The sequence below is a fragment of the Plecotus auritus genome (genome assembly GCF_963455305.1).
Source record: "Plecotus auritus genome assembly, chromosome: 3".
NCBI lineage: Eukaryota > Metazoa > Chordata > Mammalia > Chiroptera > Vespertilionidae > Plecotus > Plecotus auritus.
Genome location: NC_137772.1, coordinates 187,382,249 through 187,404,282, shown reverse-complemented (window position 1 = coordinate 187,404,282; position 22,034 = coordinate 187,382,249). Strand labels below are relative to the sequence as shown.

At 43.1% G+C, this 22,034-nt stretch overlaps 1 protein-coding gene across 1 annotated transcript in view; it reads left to right on the top strand.

The window, feature by feature from the left end:
- The window catches only part of FGD4 (FYVE, RhoGEF and PH domain containing 4), a 230,057-nt gene that overhangs the window by 132,983 nt on the left and 75,040 nt on the right, over positions 1–22,034 (top strand). The window lies entirely within an intron of this gene.

Here is a 22,034-nt window from a genome sequence, read left to right as displayed (position 1 = left end):
TGCTTGTGATGAAGATAATTAAAACAATTCTGTTTGGTTTTAGCAACATCCTTTTGTAGCCTTATGAAACCTTGGCCATTTTGGTTTGCTTCTTCTTTTTGGATCTGCAGATAAATTTATTGTGAGTAAACGGAAAATAGTTTGGCAGTGGGTAGAAGGAAGAGGGAAAGCCAAGAATCTGTTAATTTATGAACCAGACATCTTGAGGAAATAAGTGTGGGCTGTAGCTCTCAGAAAACACACACACACAACTATCTCTTGCCCTTCAAGTTCTTTTCTTACATCTGTTTTTATTTCTTTCAGAGTTTATGAAGTCAGTAAAAGTTTTTAATTGTTTCAGAAGTTTCTCCTTTCATAGCAGAGCTTGCCATACTCTACATCAGCCAGAAATCATCTCCCTGTTCTGAATTCTCAAGAGTCCTAATGGGTAGCTTTTTGTATAAACCAGGGAGGTCTAGGTTATTTTTAGTAGTAGCTTCTAAAATCAGATAATCATACTTTTATCTACCACATGGTGAAGAGGGCCTCACACTGGACAGAAATACATTGGCTGTGTCTTTTCTTTTCAAATACATTTGTATTTCATAGAGGAAGGGAGAGGGAGACAAAAACATCAGTGATGAGAGAGAATCATTGATCGGCTGCCTTCTGCACGCCCCACACTGGGGATCGAGCCCACAACCTGGGCATGTGCTCTGACCGGGAATCGAACCATGACCTCCTGGTTCACAGGTTGACGCTCAACCACTGAGCCACTCTGGCTGGGCTATTGGCTGTGACTTTCAGAGGAATCAGGCGATGCTGTGAGCCTACATCATTTCTATTAAAATTTCACCAAGTCTTCATGATATCCCCTCTTTAGGGTATAATTTTGGTGAAACTTCAGTTTAACGGTTTAAAAGTACTGAATTCATTTCATTTAACTTCCCCTGCAGATACTAATTGGATCCAAACCTGTTATCATGGTAACAGGAAGTGTGGTGCTCAGCCTTGACTGCACTTTGGAATCACTTGGGAAGATTTAAAACGCAATGATCGTTGGGCCCCTCGCCCCGGAGTGTATGGTTCCATTGGCTTGGGGTGCAGCCCAGGTATTGCAGCCCCACAGGGGATCCTGGTTGAGCACCACTGACCAGGAAGCATGCCCTATTGACTTGTTGGATGACATGCAGTAGATGGGTGGGGAAGATCCTTTTTTCTAAAAATATTAGGAAGGCAATGGAATCAGAAGCATGCTACGCCTATGCGATTTAGACCAATAAGAAATTGAAGATACTCTATAGAGCACTGTTAATTTACCAAATGCACCCCCGAGTCTGCTGTGTCAGTGGTTCCAAGAAACCTACAGGTTTTTACTTGCCAGAGTTCACATTGCTGGCTAGTGATAAGAATCAAGATTGCTTATAGTACTAATCTATACTAATAAAAGGGTAGTATGCTAATTAGACCAGACATCTTCTGGACAAAGCCACGGTGGCAGGGCTGAGGCAGAGGCAGTTAGGGGCAATCAGGCCGGAGGGGAGAGCAATTAGGGGGATCAGGCCAGCAGGGAAGAACAGTTAGGGGGATCAGGCAGGCAGGCAGAGGTTAGGGGTGATCAGGCAGGCAGGGGAGCAGTTAGGGGCATCAGGCAAGCAGGCAAAGTGGTTAGGGGTGATCAGGCAGTCAGGCAGGTGAGTGGTTAGAAGCCAAAAGTCCTCGATCCCTGCAGGATTAAGCCTAAACCGGCAGTCAGACTTCCCCTGAGGGGTCCCTAATTGGAAAGAGTGCAGGCTGGGCTGAGGGACACTCCTCCCCTCTCCCATGCACGAGTTTCATGCATCGGGCCTCTAGTCCTATATAATAAAAGGCTAATATGCAAATAGACAGAACAGCGAAACAACCGGTCACTGTGACACGCACTGACCACTAGGGGGCAGATGCTCAATGCAGGAGCTGTCCCCTGGTGGGCAGTGCACTCCCACAGGGGGAGCGCCGCTCAGCCAGAAGCCCTGAGCTGGTGAGTGCAGCGGCTGTGGCAGGAGCCTTTCCCGCCTCCACGGCAGCATTAAGGATGTCTGACTGCTGGACATTCCCTGAGGGCTCCTGGACTCTGAGAGGACCCAGGCTGGGCTGAGGGACCCCACCGCCTGCCAAGTGCACAAATTCTGTGCACCAGGCCTCTAGTTTTTATAACAGTACTAGTGGTCCGGTGCATGAAATTTGTGCACATTAAAAAGGAATTAATTAGAGGAAATATTTTAATATTGCTATTTGCCTGTTCTCTATAATAGAAGTGTCAGAGATGAAAGAAAATTAGTAAAATGTATATGAAAATCTCCCTCCTGTCAGAATCTGGAGTGCACCGTGCGACTCAGAGTCAAGTCCCCGCCCACCTGCACACACCTTGAAATTGCGCGAGACCCAGACCTGGCTGGCCCCACCCCCATCAAGCCCTGCAGGGTGGGGGATGCAGCCTCAGGTCCCCCCAGTCCAGTGCCATGGCGGGGGACATTCCCCGCCTCAGGTCTCCCGGGAGGCAGGGGGCGTGGCCTCAGGTGCCCCAGCGTGAGTGTGCGAGGGCGTGACGACAATTTGCATATTAGCTCTTTATTATATAGGATTGTATTATAGCACTTATAGCACTCACCCATGGTTTGTTGCCTTGATTATTTAGGTCAAGGTCTGCAAACCTTTTCTGTAAAGGGCCAGATCATAAATATTTTAGGCTTTGCCAGCCATGTGGGTTCTGTTGCAGCTCCTCAGTGCTGCCAATTTAGTGAAAAGTGACATACACAATATGTAAAAGAATGAGTGTCACTGTATTACAATACAATTTTATTGACAAAAATAAGTGGTGGGCTAAATTTGGCCTGCGAGCTGTGGATTCCAGACCTCCAATTCAGGGGTGTTTTAATCTTCCCACAGAGGGACTCGAGTGCTGTAGTTTGCAGTCCCCTGATTGAGGAGCAATTGTAGTCTTTCTACTTGAGAGCAGATTGAGGATCTTAATGGTTCTACACAGTGCCTGGCACTAACTGACCCTGCTACTAATCCTTGCAAGGTGCTCAATAAATGCTTGTTGAATTGCAGACATGCAACTCAGCCTTTTTTCTATTATCCATAACCTACTCTTGTAACTAGTCTTTCAGTAGAGAGAAAAGTCGGCACATTTTCCAGCTAGGGAGAGGAACTTTGGTTCATAGAGGTCTGTGGCAGGTTATAATTCCTGGGTTTGGTAGAATTCTTGAAGTGAATAGAGCTTTTACTCGCTCTGAAGACATTTATTATTGTCCTAATTTCCTGGAGCAGATTCTAAGACATTAAAACTCAGAGTGTTGCCCATCCAGCATGGTTCAGTGTTTGAGCATCAACCTATGAACCAGGAGGTCACGGTTCGATTCTTGGTCAGAGCACATGACGGGGTTGTGGATTTGATCCCCGATCAAGTAGAATGCAGCCAATCAATGATTCTCTCTCATCATTGATGTTTCTCTCTCCTCTTCCTCTCTGAAATCAGTAAAAATATATTTAAGAAAAATAACTCAAAGTGTTTCTTAAACGTGTTTCTGTGACAACTGGAGTGTTGTTAATGATTTACAGAGTATGTGTAGTTTCTCAAAACAGTATTTCAATTAATTTGTATTTAAGATCACTATAGTGCTTGTATGTGGTGGGTGGAGTCTTTGACAAAACAGAGCAAACAACTGATGGGTCCTCACAGCTCCAGAAATACTGGAAACAGCTCCAGATCATGAGCCCATTTTCAGAGCAAAACATGGGTGAGTCTGACAACAGGGCCAGAAAGCGCTATAGTGGAAAGCACTGGCCACAGAATCAAAAGCCCTGGTCTGACTCTTGGCTTAACCCCTATTTACCAACCTTACTTTCTTAAACTATAATATGCAGATGAATGTTCTACGTACCTTTTATGGGTGCTGAAGGTGAAATGTGGTGTGATGGATGTGAAAGTGCTTCAGGAGGTCTTCTCTGACCTCTCCTTAACGAGATATGGGTTAAGACTAGCAGAAACAAGACCCATGTAGCCCAGAGCTAACTAGGACTACGCTAGCATGGAGTGAACCGAAGCAGGTGTGCCCATTGGTTTCCAGACAGAATGCCTAAGAGTCTATAATGGAGGTGCCTTACTGGCCTCAGTACAGCAAGAAATCTGAAGAACTGAAGAGCAAGTGAGTATAGAAGGTTTGTAGCTGTGAGAGGCAAGGAAATCTGGAACTCTGCCTTGATCCATTTAGTTATCCCAAATCAAGATTCACATTCTTATCTTTTTTTTATGCTTTAAAAATTTATTTTATTTACTTTTTATATTTTTCAATTGCAGTTTAAATTTAATATTATTTTTGTACTAGAGGCCCGATGCACAAAATTCGTGCAAGAGTAGGCCTTCCTTCCCCCGGCTGCTGGCACCGCCTTCCCTCTGGCACCCGGGACCCAGGCTTCCCTCGCAGCCCCGGCTTAATCTGGAAGGTCGTCTGGAAGGACGTCTGGTTGAATTAGCATATTATGCTTTTATTATTATAGATTAGTTTCACCTCTATAGTATAGTGGCTAGCTAGACAATCATATACTTTACGAAATGTTTCCCTGGTATTTCCAGTACCTACCTGGCACCATACATAGTAATGACATTATATTATTGACTATATTTTCTGTACTATACTTAACATACCCATGACTATTTTGTAACTACCAATTTGTAGTTCTTAATCCCTTCACCTTTTTCACCCAGTCACCCAACCCTCCTCCTCTCTGGAAGCAATAAGACTATTATCTATATAGCTGAGTCTGTTTCTGTTTTATTTGTTTATATTGTTCTTTAGATTCTACATATAAGTGAAATCATATGGTATTTGTCTTTCTCTGACTGACTTATTTCAATGAGCATAATGCCCTCTAGATCCTTACTATCACAAATAAGATTTTGTTCTTTTTTATGGCTGTGTTGTATTCCTTTGTATATACATATCATAGCTTTTTATCCACTCGTCTATTGATGGGCACTGGAGTTGCTTTCATAACTTGGCTATTGTAAATAACACTGAAATGAACATAGGGTTGCATATATTCTTCTGATGTATTGTTTTGGGCTTCTTTGCATATATACCAGGACTGTAATGGCTGGGTCATAGGCAGTTCTATTTTTATTTTTTGAGGAAACTCCATACTGTTTTCCACAGTGGCTGTGTTAATCTATTCCAACAGTGCACAAGAGTTCCCCGCCAACATTTTTTGTTTGTTGATTTATTGATGATTGTCATTCAGACAGGTGTGAGGTGATATCCCATTGTGGTTTTAACTTGCATTCCCTGATGATGAGTGAAGATGAGCATCCTTTCATATGTCTATTGGCCATCTGTATGTCCTTTTTGGAGAAGTGTCTATTTAGATCCTTTGCCAATTTTTACATTGAATTGTTTGATTTTTTTTTTTTTTTTTTTTTTTTTGGTGTTGAGTTGTATGAGTTCTTTAAACATTTTTGGATATTAACCCTTTGTATCCTTGGCAAATATGTTCTCCCATTCAACGGGTTGTTTTGTTTTATTTGTTGACTAGAGGCATGACATTCGTGCACTCGGGGTGGGGGGGTCCCTCCACCTGGCCTTCGCCCTCTCACAGTCTGGAACCCCTCAGGGGCTGTCCGAGTGCTGGCTTAGGCCCGCTCTGAGTGGGTTTAGTTCTGGGCCTTTTATTCTAGTCCATTGATCTATATGTCTGTTTTTATGCCAGTACCATACTGTTTTAATTACTATGGCCTTGTAGAATGTTTTGATATCTGGTAGTATGATTCCTCCAACTTTGTTCTCCTTTCTCAAGATTGCTATGGCTAAATTTAATATTCTTTTGCAGTTCCATATAAAATTTTTGGGTTATTTGTTCTAGTTCTGTAAAATAGCCCATTGGTTTTTGATAAGAATTGCATTGAATCTATAAGTTGCTTTGCATAGTATGGACATTTTACCAATGTTTATTCTTCCTGTCCATGAGCACAGTATATGCTTCCATTTATTTATACCTTCTTCAGTTTCTTTCTCTGGTGTCTTATAATTTTCCAAGTATAGGTCTTTTACTTCCTTGGTTAAATTTATTCCTAGGTGGGGTTTTATTTTATTCAATTGTAAATGGGATTATTTTTCTTAGCTTTCCTTTTGATCTTTATTATTTACTCTTTTCTCAATTTGGGCTTTGTTGTTCTCTTCCTAGTTCCTTAAAGTGTAAGGTTAGATTATTTATTTGATTTTTGTTTTATTTTGTTTTTTTGAAGTAGGCCTGTAATGCTATGAACTTCCCTCTTAGGAAAGCTTTAGCAGTGTCCCGCAGATTTTTGGGTGGTTGTGTTTTCATTTTCATTTGTCTCAAGGTATCTTTTGATTCCTTCCTTTATCGCATTTTCACCCAGTCATTGTTTAGTAACATGTTATTTAGCCCCCAATGTGTTTGTGTGTTTTTCAGGTTTTTTCTTTTAATAGATTTCTAGTTTTATAACATTGTGGTCAGAGAAGATGCTAGATATTTCAGTTTTCTTAAGTTTATTGAGACTTGTTTTGTGTCCTAACATGTGATCTAGCCTAGAAAATGTTCCATGTGCACCTTAAAGAATATATATGCTGCTGCATTGCATGAAATGCTCTGAATATTTCAGTTAAATCCATCTGATTAGTGTTTCATTTAAGGCTGCTGTTTCCCTGTTGATTTTCATGTGGAAGATCTATTCATTGATATGAATGGGGTGTTACAGTCTCCTACAATGACTATTATTTTCGATCTCTTTATGCCCATCAAGATTGGCTTTATATATTCAGGTGTTCTTATGTTGCGTGCATAAGTGTTTACAAGAGTTATATTATCTTGTTGGTTTGATCGCTTTATCATGATGTAATGTCCTTCTTTTTCTCTTATTATAGCCTTTGTTTTAAAGTCTGTCTTATCCTATATAATAAAAGCTTAATATGCTAAGTGTCCGGTCGTCTGGTTGGACGTTCAGCCAATCAAAATGATATGCTAAGGCTGCTCAACTGCTCACTATGACATGCACTAACCACCAAGGGGTAGACACTCTGACTGGTAGGTTAGCTTGCTGCTGAGGTCCGGCCAATCAGGACTGAGAGAGATGGGCCGGATACACCCTGGAGCCCTCCTGCGGTCCCTCCCCAGCTGGCCAACCTCCCATGTCCCCCCCTGGCCCCAGCTGTGCACCGGTGGGGTCCCTCAGACTGGCCTGTGTCCTCTCGCAATCCAGGACCCCTCGGGGGATGTCAGAGAGCCGGTTTTGGCTCGATGGTGGGACGACCGGTCGCTATGATGCGCACTGACCACCTGGGGGCAGATGCTTAATGCAGGAGCTGCCCCCTGGTGGTCAGTATGCTCCCACAGGGGGAACGCTGCTCAGCCAGAAGCCGGGCTCACAGCTGGCGAGCACAGTGGTGGTGGTGGGAGCCTCTTCCACCTCCACAGCAGTGGTGAGGATGTCTGACTGCCAGCTTTGGCCAGCTCCCGGCCTAAGCCATCAGTCGGACATCCCCTGAGGGTTCCCAGACTGCGAGAAGGCGCAGGCCAGGCTGAGGAACCCCCACTCTGAATGTACAAATTTCGTGCACCGGGCCTGTAGTCTGATATAAGTATTACTATTCCCAACTTTATGTTTTTAATTTACATTTGCATGAAATATCTTTTTCTATCCCTTTATCTGTAGTCTGTATATGTCTTTTGTTCTGAGGTGGTGGGTCTCTTTGGACAGTATGTATATGGATCTTGTTTTCTTATCTACTCATTTACTCTGTGTCTTTTGATTGGAGCTTTTAAGCCTTTTACATTCAAAGTAATTATTGATAGGTACATATTTATTGCCTTTTTAATTTTTTATAACTATATGTCTCTTTTTTCTTTTTAAAGAAGACCCTTATTTTTTTAATCCTCACTCAAGGAAATGTTTTTCATTGATTTTCTAGAGAGAGGAAGGGAGAGGGAGAGAGAGAAACATTGATGTGAGAGAGAAACATTGATCAGCTGCCTCCTGCACATGCCCCGACTGGGGATAGAATCCCTGATCCTTCAGTGTACCAACCAAGTGGGCCACAATGGCTAAGGCAGAAGACCCTTTAACATTTTCTGCAATACTGGTTTGGTAGTATTGAACTCCTTTAGCTTTTCCTTGTCTGGGAAACTCTTTCTCCTTCAATTTTAAATGATACCCTTTCTGGGTAAAGTAGTCTTGGTTGTAGGTCCTTGCTTTTTATTACTTTGAATATTTCATGCCAATCCCTCTGGCCTTAGATATTAGCTGACAGTCCTATGGGACCTTCCTTGAGTTAACTAACTGATTTTCTTTGGCTGTTTGTCTTTAACCTTTGTCATTTTAATTATTCTATAAGTGTGAGCTTGTTTGGATTCATCTGGTTTAGGACTGTATACACTTCCTGGACTTAATTGTCTTTTTCCTTCACCAAGTTCTGTCATTATTTCGTCAAATAGGTTCTCAACCCCTTGCTCTCTCTCTCTCTCTCTTCTCCTTCTAGTACTCCCATGATTTGGATGTTGTTGTGTTCATGTTGTCTCAGTGGTCCTTTAAACTATCCTTGTATTTTGAAATTCTCTTTTCTTCTTGCTGCTCTTATTGGGTGTTTTTGCCACCTTGTCTCCCAATTCACTGCTTTATCTAACCTAGTGTTTATTCCTTCTCTTCTATTCTTTATTTCAGATAATGTATTATTCATTTCTGGTGGGTTTTTTTTTTTTTAATGGTTTCTATATCCCTTTTCATGCTGTTGAAGTTCTCACTAAGGTTTTTGAGCATTGTTATAACCATTATTTTGAACTCTGTATCTAGTAGATGGCTTGTCTCCATTTCATTTAGTTGTGTGTTCTTTTTTTTTCTCTTTTTTTTTTTTTTTTCTGGAGATGTCTTCTGTTCCTTCATTTGGGGCATGTTTCTTTGTCTTCCATTTTGTTTGTCTCTCTATATTTGTCTTTGTGTATTAGGTGTGTATTTTGGTAGGATGGTCTTATGTATTAGGTATCTTGTGGGACCCAGTGGTACAGTCTCCTTGATCACTTGAGTTGGGTGTTCCAGGAATGTCTCTTGTGTGGGTTATGTGAGCCCACCTATTGTAGTTAAATCTTGACTGCTGTTGGCCCAGCTAGAGTCAACCCTCATGCTGGCTTACTGAGGATCAACCCTGACCATAGTGTACGAGCTGCCGTGTGGGAGCTTACCACACAAGGCAGAATTTGGACTTCTCTTTTGAGCTAATTGTATCCTGATCTGATGTTGTCTGAAGCTCACCACTGGGTGGGTTGGTTCTGGGACCTCTTGGGAGGGACTCTGGTGCAGGTCAATGTCAGTCGTTGCCTATCTCTGGCTTTGGGCAACCTGTTTGGAGCTACAAAGCCATCCACAGTTTGTGGCTTCCTCTGCTTGGCCTGGGTGTACATGGGAAGGGCCAAGCTGAGCACCAACGCCAGCTTCCACCAGCACCTAGCCTAGGGGCAGGTCAGCAAAAGGCCCAAGCCACCCCCATTTTGCCTCCAGCTGCCTCCGCCTGCTGGCTTCCTCTTAGGCTTAGTCACTGAAAGAGCCTCTGGTGGTGTGCGAGTTGCATGAGGTCGGTTCTCAGGAGTCAGAAGGTAGGACAGTGGTGTTCACCGGACTGTTACTGATTCAAACTTGGTGTCAGTGCTGGGTCTCAGTTCACTCAGCAGAAGTCTCAGGCTATCCCAAGGCTAGCTGCCACCCACCTGGTGCCCTCAGACCTTTGTTGTGGGGCAGGGTCTCAGGGAATCATCATGGTGAGGCCAGCAGATTTTATCAGGCCCAAACAGACCAAGATTTGGCTGTGTGAAGGAAGGACTCTGCACCTATCAGGCATGTGAGGGGAAAAAAGAGTTCCCTGACCTGTAGGGACACAATTCAGTCCTGGATTCTGTGGCTTCCAGGGATGGTGGGGCTAGTGGATTTCTCATGAGGGGGTTGTGCCAGTTAGACTGGTGTGACGGTGGAGGGAAGGCCCCGCACCCTCGGCAACACAGCTTAGTCTCTGACACACTCAGAACCTCTACACCCTTGGGGCCTAGGCAGCTGACTCCTCCACAGGGTGTGTGCTCCTCAGGGCATGGGACCTGGAGTCGTTAGGGTGGGGCTATTGCATTCCTTCAGGCTGATACCTTGTGGAGGGGAGTCCTTCACTCAAGGATGATGGCGTCTGGGGTTTGGAAGAGGGAATTGGCACAGGGACCCTGGCCGCTTTCTTTCAGCTCTCTCTCCATAGCCACAGAACCCAGTTTCTCTTCACAAGACTCTGTTCTGCTCCAAGCTGCTCTCTTCTCCAGAGCCCAGGGTGAGTGTCTGTGATTTTGTGTGTTGACCCTTTAAGAGGGTGTTTGGGTTTCTAGCAAACTTCTGTATCTCCCTGTTGGTGATACAGAATCCCCACTGATTTCACTGCCAGATGTTATGTGGGCGCCTCTTCCAGCTGTGGTTCTCTGGTCTCAACTCCATGCTCTTCAGGGGGAATCTTTACAGCTGAGATAGCCCCCCGGATTCTCAAGCAGGGCACCAGGGTCCTAGCCAGCTCTTTTTGTGTCCACCCTTCCTATCAGTCTCAATGTGGCTTCTTCTTTAAATACTCGATTATAAGACTTCTGTTCAGCTAGTCTTCAGTTGGTTATTCAACTTGATTGTTTTATATTTTGGTATTAATTCTAGTTTGGTCCTGGGAGGAGGTGAGTGTAACTTTCACCTACTCCACTGCTATCTTGGATCTCTTGTTTTTCTTAAATTGGATTTCTTTGTGTGTGTTGGGTATTGTGAAACTCCTGGCTGCACAGTGTTGCCTTATATAAAGGTACAGGGTCAAAGCAAATAGCTGTAATATAACAGAGATGTAAACTTTTGATTACCTGCCGAGTGAACGTCAAAGGAGTATGAGCTAGAGTCCTTATCCAGAGGCACTTACAAATTATATGTAAATATAACATCTAACATCAGCTTGTCACTTAACACTACCTCAGTTTACTCACCTTTATAATGGATATAAAAATTCCAGCTTTGGCCCTAACCGGTTTGGCTCAGTGGATAGAGCATCAGCCTGCGGACTTAAGGGTCCCAGGTTCGATTCCAGTCAAGGGCATGTACCTTGGTTGCGGGCACATCCCCAATAGGGGGTGTGCAGGAGGCAGCTGATCGATGTCTATCTCTCATGGATGTTTCTAACTCTCTATCCCTCTCCCTTCCTCTTTGTAAAAAACCAATAAAATATATTTTTAAAAAAATTCCAGCTTTGCCCTAGCTCGGTGGTTGGCAAACTGTGGCTCGCAAGCCACATGCGGCTCTTTGACCCCTTGAGTGTGGCTCTTCCACAAAATACCATGGCCTGGGCGAGTCTATTTTGAAGAAGTGGCGTTAGAAGAAGTTTAAGTTTAAAAAATTTGGCTCTCAAAAGAAATTTCAATCGTTGTACTGTTGATATTTGGCTCTGTTGACTAATGAGTTTGCCAACCACTGCCCTAGCTGGTGTGGCTCAGTTAGTTGGGTGCCATCCGTGCACTAGGAAGTTTCCAGTTTGATTCCTGGTTAGGGCTTGATTTTGGGCTTGATTCTCAGAAGGGAATGTGCAGGAGGCAGCTGATTGATGTTGTGCTCTCACATCAATGTTTCTCTCTCTCTCCCTCTCCTTTCCTCTCTCAATAAAAATCAATAAACTATTCTTCAAAAAAACATTAGCCTTACTTTATTATGTAAACTTAAGAGGAGCAAATGAAATAATGCATACAAAGTGCTTCACATACTGCATACTTGGCACAGAATGAACAATATTGTTAGATTTTATTGCCACCATTATTGCTAATAGTAGCAAGAACCATAGTAGTATTTGCAAGCAAATTTGGTGTCAGGTTTAAAGCACTAGTAGTTCCCTGATTGTAAATATTTTTGTAATGTTCAGGATGTTTTTGAGGGTATGTTACTGAAGGGCATATCTTTCAGCATCAATGTATCCCAGTCTGAAGCTATGCATTGCACTGCATTTATATAAACTCCTCTTGGTGTCTAGAGGACAAATCAGTTGAGAAAAGGCCATTTTGAGAACTAGTTGTTTCTACTACCTTAAACCAGCGGTCGCCAACCTTTCGGACCTCACGGACCACCGGTTGGCCACTCTGTTCTGATACACTGTTGGTATATGGGTTATAAGTCTTCAGAAAGAAGTTAATCTTCTTACCAAATGAAGTTTTTTTGCCTGTTCTTGGGGTTTAAACAAGGGAGATCACAGAGCATAGGAACAGTTCCATCTGTTTGTGACTGCAGAATGAAAGGGCAGTGATGTGCTTTTACATTCATAGTAGGCTTAGTTTCTCAAAACAGTATTTTAATTCATTTGGATTTAAGATCACTACAATGCTTGTATGTGGTGTGTGGAGTTTTTGGCAAAACAGAGAAAATACTTGTCTCAATGAAATAAAACTGCCTGCGTTATTCTACATATGACTATTCTCCGCATTGTTAATGAGTGCAATGCATTACATCCCATTTTTATGACCACTTTAAGATTTTTCCATATTTCTAAGTTGTATGCCTCCAAGTGTGCTAGGCTGTGGATTTTGCAGCTGAGAGGAGAAGGGAGGTGAAGAGAATGGAGAAAAAGTGGACTGGCAGAATTACAGCATGTGATTTCACCTGTTGTGTTTTTTTTTAATCTGAGAGCTACTCCGGTTAGAGATTCCAGAAGCAGAACTCGAGCACCTGCCCCGGGTGCACTTTTGTGGTCCTCTCATGGTGGGATTGTGTAGCCTCGAAGCTGGCGGCAGCAGGGTCATGTTCAGAAACCTAGGGCAGGTTAGAGTTTCGGTTCATAATTTGAGATGGTCATGAGGGCAGCCACAATGATTTTTGGGAAGTCGGGAGCAGGTACCAGCCATGGTGGGGGCGGGGGGAGTGTGGGAAATAGCCACGGGGTTAGTTGACAGACGTGGGAAGAATTCCTGGGGGCAACTTTTCCCAAAGGTTTCAAGTCACAGTAGTTCCCTGGGATGTTTACTTGTATCGTGCATAATATGTGATGGAAGTTTCCTGGACACACCGGGTTCTAAGTTAAACAGGTTTTTCTGCTGTCGGACTTTTCACAGCCTCTAATATGCCCACTGGCATCATGAATATACACGAGAGAGCTGCACATTTGTCAGGTCACCTATATGTTTAATATAGAACCATGGCGGGTTGGGGTCGGGGCGGGGTAAGTGGATGGTGCGGATGAAGGGTCCTGTGGCTGAAGCAGTGTCACACAGGACACCCTCGGGAAGAGCTGCCCTAGGGCGTGTGGCGCGGGCTCTTTCAGGAGCCGCTCTGCATCCCGTGTAGTCCTGAAGGAACCAACAAACACCCCAAAGATGGTCTTTAGGCTCTTAGTAAGTGCTCTTTTCCTCCCTCCAGCCTAGTCACTTAACTGGCATTTGATCCTGCTGGTAATGAAATTAAGGATATCAGTCCACATAGGAAGAAGGACAAGTGATTTAACCCATAATTACTGAGACCAAAAACTACCTAACAAAAACGTGGATCAGAGCCTCTATACAATTGGCCGCCTGCCCTGCATCGAATAGCCTTTTTCTCCCCTCCTTTAAAAGGCAGTGAAATGATATTTTAAAGAATGTATCAAAGGGACTCTGTCTGAAAACTTTAACAATGAGGTTGAAAAATGAGGCAGATGGAGTGTAAAGGGATGGCTGAACCCAGTGAAGGTCAGGGCAGACTGGTTATTCTAGACCAGTGGTCGGCAAACCGCGGCTCGCGAGCCACATGCGGCTCTTAGGCCCCTTGAGTGTGGCTCGGCGTTAGAACCACTTCTTCAAAATAGACTCGCCCAGGCCGAAAACCGACTTCTGCGCATGGGCCATGAAGTTTCAAATCGCATTGGACGTGCGCGCCCACACGTGGTATTTTGTGGAAGAGCCACACTCAAGGAGCCAAAGAGCTGCATGTGGCTCGTGAGCCACGGTTTGCCTACCACTGTTCTAGACATTCTCATAGGCAGGAACTGTGTTCTCCTTAAAGTGAAAGGCACTGTTTGCATGTCACCTTAGGCAGGAGCCTTAGTACAGATCCTCCTTGACTCCTCTCTGATCCTTCTCCTTCAGCCACTCCCCTAAGGGTTTTCTCCTCAGCATGTCCACAGCCGTTCCTCCTCTTCACCCTCAACCATTGCCATCATTCAGGACTGGTGCTGTTGCTTCCTAACCATAGCTAGCAAGGGAATGGGGCGGGGAGGGGGAGGAAGGGAGGCAGGTGTTCTACACATCTATGGAATTGTACATCTCTTTCTCCATTTAAACCATGAATTATGTGACGGTGAGGATTTTGTCTTATTTGTTCTCCTGTCCCCAGTAATAAACAGAGTACTTGGCACTTCTAATTAGGGAGTTATCAGTCAATACATTTAAGTAGAAACAAAAATAAAACACAAAGAGTAGAAAAAATCAGACACTTGGTAGGTTTTATCACTCTGCAGTTGACCATTAGGTATTCTCAGTGCTTAAATAGTTTGTGCTTTGGCAGCATAAAGATGAGAGCTATTAAGATTAAGCACCAAATTTAAGTGGTCATAAGCATACTTAAATGTGCTAATCAAAACCAGCAATTGTGATTAGGATCAAATGAAGAAATGTTGAATGGAGGAAAAATGAAAAAATTCTATGGATCCAGGACACACCGTTGCAATCATGATAAAGAGTGAAGAATGTGATGAAATCATCTGGGGTTAAAATTATCTTCAGTAAATTCTCCAAATGTCAGACATCATTTTATCATTACTAACACTGTTACTATCTTTAGTGAATAAGAGATTCATAGTTGATGTACCAGGCCATACACTTGTAAATAATTAATTATTATATTAATTTGCAAAAGAGTCATTACTTGTTCAAAATTTATCTGAAACATTCTATTGGGAATCCCTGAAAGTGGAGAGATTGGGCGCTAGAGCAAAAGGCAGCTACAAAACTGAGAAAGTAAGGCAGCAACAGCAAGTGCTGGGTGGTAGTAAATAAAATTTTAGGCAGTGGTGAGGGCAAATTTAAACTGACAAGGAGGCAAACAGGTGAGGGCCGTAGGAGGATGGAGGGAAAAGAGACTAAGGATCTCGTCCCCTGATCCCCTATGCTGGCATTTTATAGATTGGAGTGCCATACAAATACCGTGTTTCCCCGAAAATAAGACAGTGCCTTATATTAATTTTTGCCCCCAAAGACACGCTAGGTCTTATTTTCAGGGGATGTCTTATTTTTCCATGAAGAAGAATACGGTACACATTTATTGTTAAATGAAAATAAAGGAAATTTATTACCTGTATACGGTACGGTAGTATGGTAGTTGTCAACACAAACCAGACAAACTGTGAATCCTACAGTATCAAGAATTTACTCATTTATTCAATGACAATCATATCATCATCTTCTGGAACATCATCATAACAATCCAATTCCTGAATTTCCTGGTGAATTTCTTGTGACTCCATTTCTTTCAGAATCAGTGGACCAAATCTCTCATGTTTAGCAATAGCACTGTCTTTAAATGAGTACTTCTTGTCAAGGTAGCCTGCTCGCAGTGCATTTGCAATGCAACTGTCAGTGATTTTCTCCCATGAATTCTTCACCCAAGTCACAACTTCTTGCAGTTTAGGTTTCACAAAGTTTCCACGCTGATTTCTCTCCATTCTATTTTCAATGTAGTCATTAATTTCCATGCGCAAATTGTCTTTGAATGGCTTGTTTATTGCAATATCAAGAGTCTGGAGATAGGCCGTCATTCCTGCGGGAATCATTATCTGATCTATTTTTCTTTCGTGAAGAAATGTCTTCATGTCTTTAGCGCGGTGAGTGCTGGCTGCATCCCAGACTAGCAGACCTCTTTGGCTCCCTCGCATAACAAGCAGCAGCATTAAATTGACCCACTTCCTTATAACTGCTTGTGTGGCCCAGGCTTTTTCAGTTTCAGGAATAAAAACGCCCAAAACACGTTCAATCTTTTCCTTCTTGCCCTTAGAAATGATTAAAGGTGGGATTTTAGTGCCATTCAGACGAATTGCCAAAATACAGGAAACACGTGCACTTTTGTAAGCAGTGGAGGGAATGTATGCTAAGGAGGCACCCCGCTGTTCAATTGTTGTTTGAGATGATTGGCCCATAAATACTGCAGTTTCATCCATAGCAATCATGTTGGAAAGATTGTATTTAGAGAAGTCAGCATCATCAATAAAGGACTTGAATGCAAGTGCTCACTTAATAACTTGAGTATCTTCCAACCTAAACAATGTTGTAGATCTTCTTCAAGACAGTTCACTTTGCTGAAGGAAATTATCCAGCCAGTGTTGTGATGCTTTGAAGTCTTCGGGGGCTATGTCAAACTGTGGTGCCATTGCAAGGGCAAATTCTTGAATCTGAGCCCTGTTCACAACCAAAGCCTTTGCTCTCCTGTCAACAACCCATTCACAGATCAGGTCTTCCAGCTCGGAAAATAATGGTTGCCGACCTGATCCACACTTGCGCTTTTTAGCATTTCCCTTGTCAATGAGGTTACCATACTCTGCTCGCCATTTTCGGACCAATCGGATACTCAACATCTTCTCTTTGCAGAAAGCAGTAAGATTTTGACCCCAAGAGTCTTCCACGATTCCTTTCTTGTACTCCACGGAGTAGCTTTTTCTTTTTGCGCTCATTTCTAGGGGTAAAAAAAAAAGGAATTGGGGTATCAAGGTGGGGGGGGTCACTCAAAATGACACAGGAGGGATCAGAGGGGGGAATCAAAATGGCACAGGAGAATCAGAGGGGGGATTACCATTTTAGTAACCCCTTTTGATCCTCCTGTGTCATTTTGATTGCCCCCTCTGATCCTTCTGTGTCATTTTAAGTGATCCCCCTCCCCCCACCCCTGTGCCACTGAACACCTTCACCAGACATCCCCCCTACCCCTTTATCAGACATTTACCCCCTGGGGCCTGCCTGGGGACTGTCACTGGGCTTGCTGGGGCCTGGATCTGGGCTGGAGCAGGGTCTGCCACTGACTGAGAACCTTCAGTCATCATGAAGGCGGCCGCGAGCATCAGGTAGTGTCACCAGAGACAGACCAGCACTCACCACCTTCACCGCGTCCCATCCGCTCTAATCCTCCTGTTCTTCTACACGCATCTGCGAAAGTCTCCTCCTCTCTCCCGCCTCGCGCTCACTGCTCACTCCGATCTCCGCTCCGCCTCCACACAGCAGTGACGTCAGGACTCCGCGTAACGTCACTGGTTGCTAGACGCCAGTCGGGGCGGCCCTAGCGACCAGTTTATGGTAAATTAATTTTCATTCTGAGACAGAGCCTGGGGGCCTTATTTTCGGGGGATGACTTATATTTCACTCAGAAGGAAACCTGTAAGTGGGTCTTATTTTCGGAGGATGTTTTATTTTCGGGGAAACACGGTAATAATCATGGCACATAGTTATGTATAGCACTTACCACGTGCCTGCTGCTACTCTAGTACTTTCACTAGCACCGATGAAATCATAATCTTCACAACAACCTTGGGGGGGGGGTACAATTATGAATCCTATGAATTCTTATTTATAGATGAGGAAATTGATGTATAGAGAAAGTCAGTCAGTCATCCAGCTAGTAAATGTAGAAGCCAGGGTTTAGTTCTATGATAGTTCTATGACTGAGGTGCCCTGAAGAATGTTTAAATTGCAGTAGGGGTATATTTAGTGCTTAATGATATAATGCTTACTAATCTACAATAACTCATGCAGTTAGCACGGAAACAGCCAGCTCTGGAGATGAAGGAAAGCTGCGTGGGTGCGCATGTGCATAGCATCTGAGCTGCCCTTTTGATAGGTGATTCTATCAGAGAAATTTAACATCAGTTATCAGGTCCACCCACACAATACTATATCTAGAGATCTTTGTGCTGTAGTCATTAATATCAAAGCTTAAAATTGTGATGAATCTTAGGCTCTGGCAAAAAGAGTGACGGCTTCAAAACATAGCAGTTGATTGCATGAATGGGCAGCTTCTCAGAGACATTTCTCACCACCAGCACAGTAGTAACATAGGGTGTGTGGATAAGCCCAGAAATGGGTGTTATAAATTAGGAACCATGTACCAAAGAAAGCACAGCAGGCTATGAATCTCCTCCAACTCAAGATGTTGTCAACTAGAACCACCCTTTGCAAGGAAGCGAAAAGAAACATGTAATTGATTGTGGTTTTTCTCTGCTTCCACCTTCCGCTCTAGTCATGGCTGCAGATACAAACTAATTTTGGTTGCTTTAAATAGTAAGAACTTTCTGTAATTTTGACCAATATATTTACTTGAACATAGATAAAAGGGGAACCTCCCTCGGTGTGTGGTTGGGGGTGAGCGAGCTGCCTCCAGCTCCCTTCCCAACACTGGGATTCTGCAAGGAGCTGGGTCTCTGAAATAACACCAATCCCAGGCACAGCAGAACACACTGACCAGACCAGTCCCGGCACCAATCCGGCGTCATCGTGCAATGTGCACTTTCCATGCTTCCTGTGCAGGAATTCATGGTAGCTAATGAATGGTCACTCTGCAGGTGAGGAGCAGGGACTCAGACCCCTAAGCCCACATCTAAATTGTAATATTTGCAGTCTCCTACATAGCAGGCTCTGTGGCCATGGACCTCATCTTTGAGGGCCAACTCAAAACTAGAAATTGGACAGGCTTAATGAAAGGGGTTTCAATGCAGTTCATCTAGCAGAATTCTAACTGTAAGTGTCCACCAACAATAGCATTCTATAGGAATTTTGTTATTCTTTTCATCCCTTCAGGGTAGCAAAAAAAAAAAAAAATCACTCAGTAATGGATTAGGGACATGTTTTCTATTTCAGGAAAATCAAATATTTCTAGTTTTAAAGCAGAAGTTTTGTGTGTTTTGAAGCTGCACATTTTTATCTCATGTTATACATACATGCATCTGCTTAAGAATGATACAATAGTAACAGTTGCCTTTTTACACATTTCATTGTGTCATCCAGCTGTGGGATCTTTAAAAATATCGAATATCCACAGTTACTTACCTTCAAGGCTTGAGTTCATATTGCTTTTGAACTGTAAGGACTTCCAGCGATCAGCTTTTCTTGACAGTATAACAGGTTCTCGAATTTTAGGTAGCATCAGATGATGAGTCTGAAACATCGTCAGCCTTTAGAGCATTTTAGCTCACGAGACGAGTACATGTCAGTAAAATTACAGATTATAATAAATGAAAACATTTCCATCAGTTGCTGGGATTTTTTGGCTGCTGCCGAGTTTATCAAGACAAACATGGATTTCACAATGCCCAATGTTTAGAAAACTGGATTGCAAGGGAAGATTACTTGGATGCAAGTTTTTTCCTAGGTATTTATAATTTGTGTAGAAATAACCTTAAATGTTTTGAAATTTAGATAAGAATGGAAATGTTTGAAATTTTGTATAGAATGGGCTCTAAAACAGGTATATAGTTCCTTATTGTTGGAGTTTAGAAAACATCTCTTATAAGATAGCCTCTAAGAATGTAGGCAAGTGAAGAGAGGTACTTGACTACCTAGAATTCATTTGTTCAACAAGTATTTATTGAGCATCTACTATGTGATAGGTGATGCTTCTTGAGTGTATCAGAAACAAAGATCATTGCCTTCCCAGAGCTTACATTATAACCACAGGAGACAGACCATAAACAACAAACAAAATAATGTAGTTTGTTAGAAGGTGCTTTGGAAAAAATAAACCGTAAGACATGACAAGAGTAGTACTAAACTAGAGTTGTCAGGCTCCTCATATTGACAACAGCTAGACCAAAGGCCTTCAGGTGTGCTTGGCCTGAGGAACAGCAAGGAAACCAATATGGCTGAGTTGAGAGAGCAAGGGGGCAATACTAGCCCTGAGGTCAGTGGTAAGGGGACTAGGACCAGATGATGTAGAGCCTGTCGGTCATTGTGAAGAGCTGAGTTTTTACTCGGAGTAACATAGAGTGCCTTTGGAGAATTTTAAGCACAGGGTGCTATGATCTGACTTGGATTATAAAAGGGATCTCCCCAGTCCTGGTTAAAAATACGGATTGTCCAGGGGATAAGGGTAGGAGCAGGGAGACCAGGTGGAGCGTTCTGAGGAACTCCAGTTAAAAGATTGTGGTAATTTAGGCCAGAATAGTAGCAGTGGAGGTGGTGCTGGTAGATTGTAGAGTCAGCATTCTCTGCGCCACCCCCCCCCCCCCCACCTTCCACCCCCATACCTGGCAACCACCATTCTGCTTTCTGTCTGATTTTGATTGACTATGTACTTCATATAAGTGGAATTATATAGTATTTTTTAACTGTCTTGTTTCACTTAGCATAATAGCCTAGAGGTTAACCATGTTGTAGCATGCATCAGACTTTCCTTCCTTTTTAAGGCTGAATAAAATCCCATTGTTTGTATATGCCTAAATTGAGGGACAGTCTACAAAATGCCTGACCTTCAAAAGTGCCAAGGTCATGCAAGAGCAGCAAAGACTGAGTAACTCACAGATTGGAGTGCATCAAGGGACACAATGAAAACTAAATGCATCTTGGTACCTTGGATCGGATCCTGTAACAGGAAAAGGACGTGTGTGGAAAAGCTGATGAAATTGGAATGAAATCTGTGGTTTAGTATTATCCCAATATTAAATTCTTAGTGTTGATATATATTCCATGGTTTTGTAAGGTGCTTAGGAACCTGGGTGCAACTCCTCTGTAAATCTAAAATTATTTCAAAATAAAGTTGTTTTGTTTTTTAAGGTATTTCTTTTACTTCTGTTCTCCTAAAAAGATTGCCTCCCCTAGAAAATTACTTTTGTTCTCTTAAATCCAAGCAATCCCTCTTGTCCTGAGGGGTGGAGTCCATTGTAATCTTCTGAGCTAGAGACTTGGTGCAGTTGGGAGAGATGTTAGAGTGGATGAGGCAGTACAGACTTGGCCATAGCGAGACCATAAAGATGTGATCTGAAGTCTTGGATAACATGGCAAGAGATTAGGCCTGAAGAATCCGAGAACTGAGTGGACTTTGCTTTGCATGGATGGCCAAAAAGTAAGTCCAACCTTAAAATGTGAAAGAGCTATTCAAGAATGGTGTGGCAAAACATAACAGCCCAATACAAAGTTTTGCAAATAGGAGACAAAGTTACCCTAAACCAGGGGTGGGCAAACTTTTTGACTCGAGGGCCACAATGGGTTCTTAAACTGGACCGGAGGGCCGGAACAAAAGTATGGATGGAGTGTTTGTGTGAACTAATATAAATTCAAAGTGAAGGAGCGGAGGGGAGAGCAAGAGAACGGGATAGAACAGCCGGATCCGGCCCGCGGGCCGTAGTTTGCCCAAGGCTGCCCTAAACCCATGGTCGGCAAACTATGGCTTGCAAGCCACATGCGGCTCTTTGGCCCCTTGAGTGTGGCTCTTCCACAAAATACCATGGCCTGGGCGAGTCTATTTTGAAGAAGTGGCGTTAGAAGGAGTTTAAGTTTAAAAAATTTGGCTCTCAAAAGAAATTTCAATCGTTGTACTGTTGATATTTGGCTCCGTTGACGAATGAGTTTGCCGACCACTGCCCTAAACCCATCAGAGGCATTATTTGCCACTCACAGGTGTCCTGCAAAAGAAGTCAGGTAAATAAAAGTTAAGCCATAGGGGCAAACTCTTGCGTTGGAACAGGGAGCCTTATACAGTCAAAGATGAGGCTGGATTAATTGATAATCCGAGGAGCCCCTGCAGTTAGCATAGTTCTAGACATTTCTTATAGGAGATAAGACCCAGAAAGCTTAAGTGAGTAACCCGGAGACAGAGCAATTCGAAATGCTTAGGGCCAGTGGCTAAAAAAGATTACCAATCATCAAGAGAAAACAGTATTTAAATAGGACAACCCCCCCCCCCCATACTAATGTGATTAGTTATAGCTGTGTCCAAGATAACAATTTAATCATTCCTTCTGGTTCTTCTTGGTAAATTGGGACCAAAGAGCCTCTTTAGTTAATATAAATTGTCTTGAATGGGT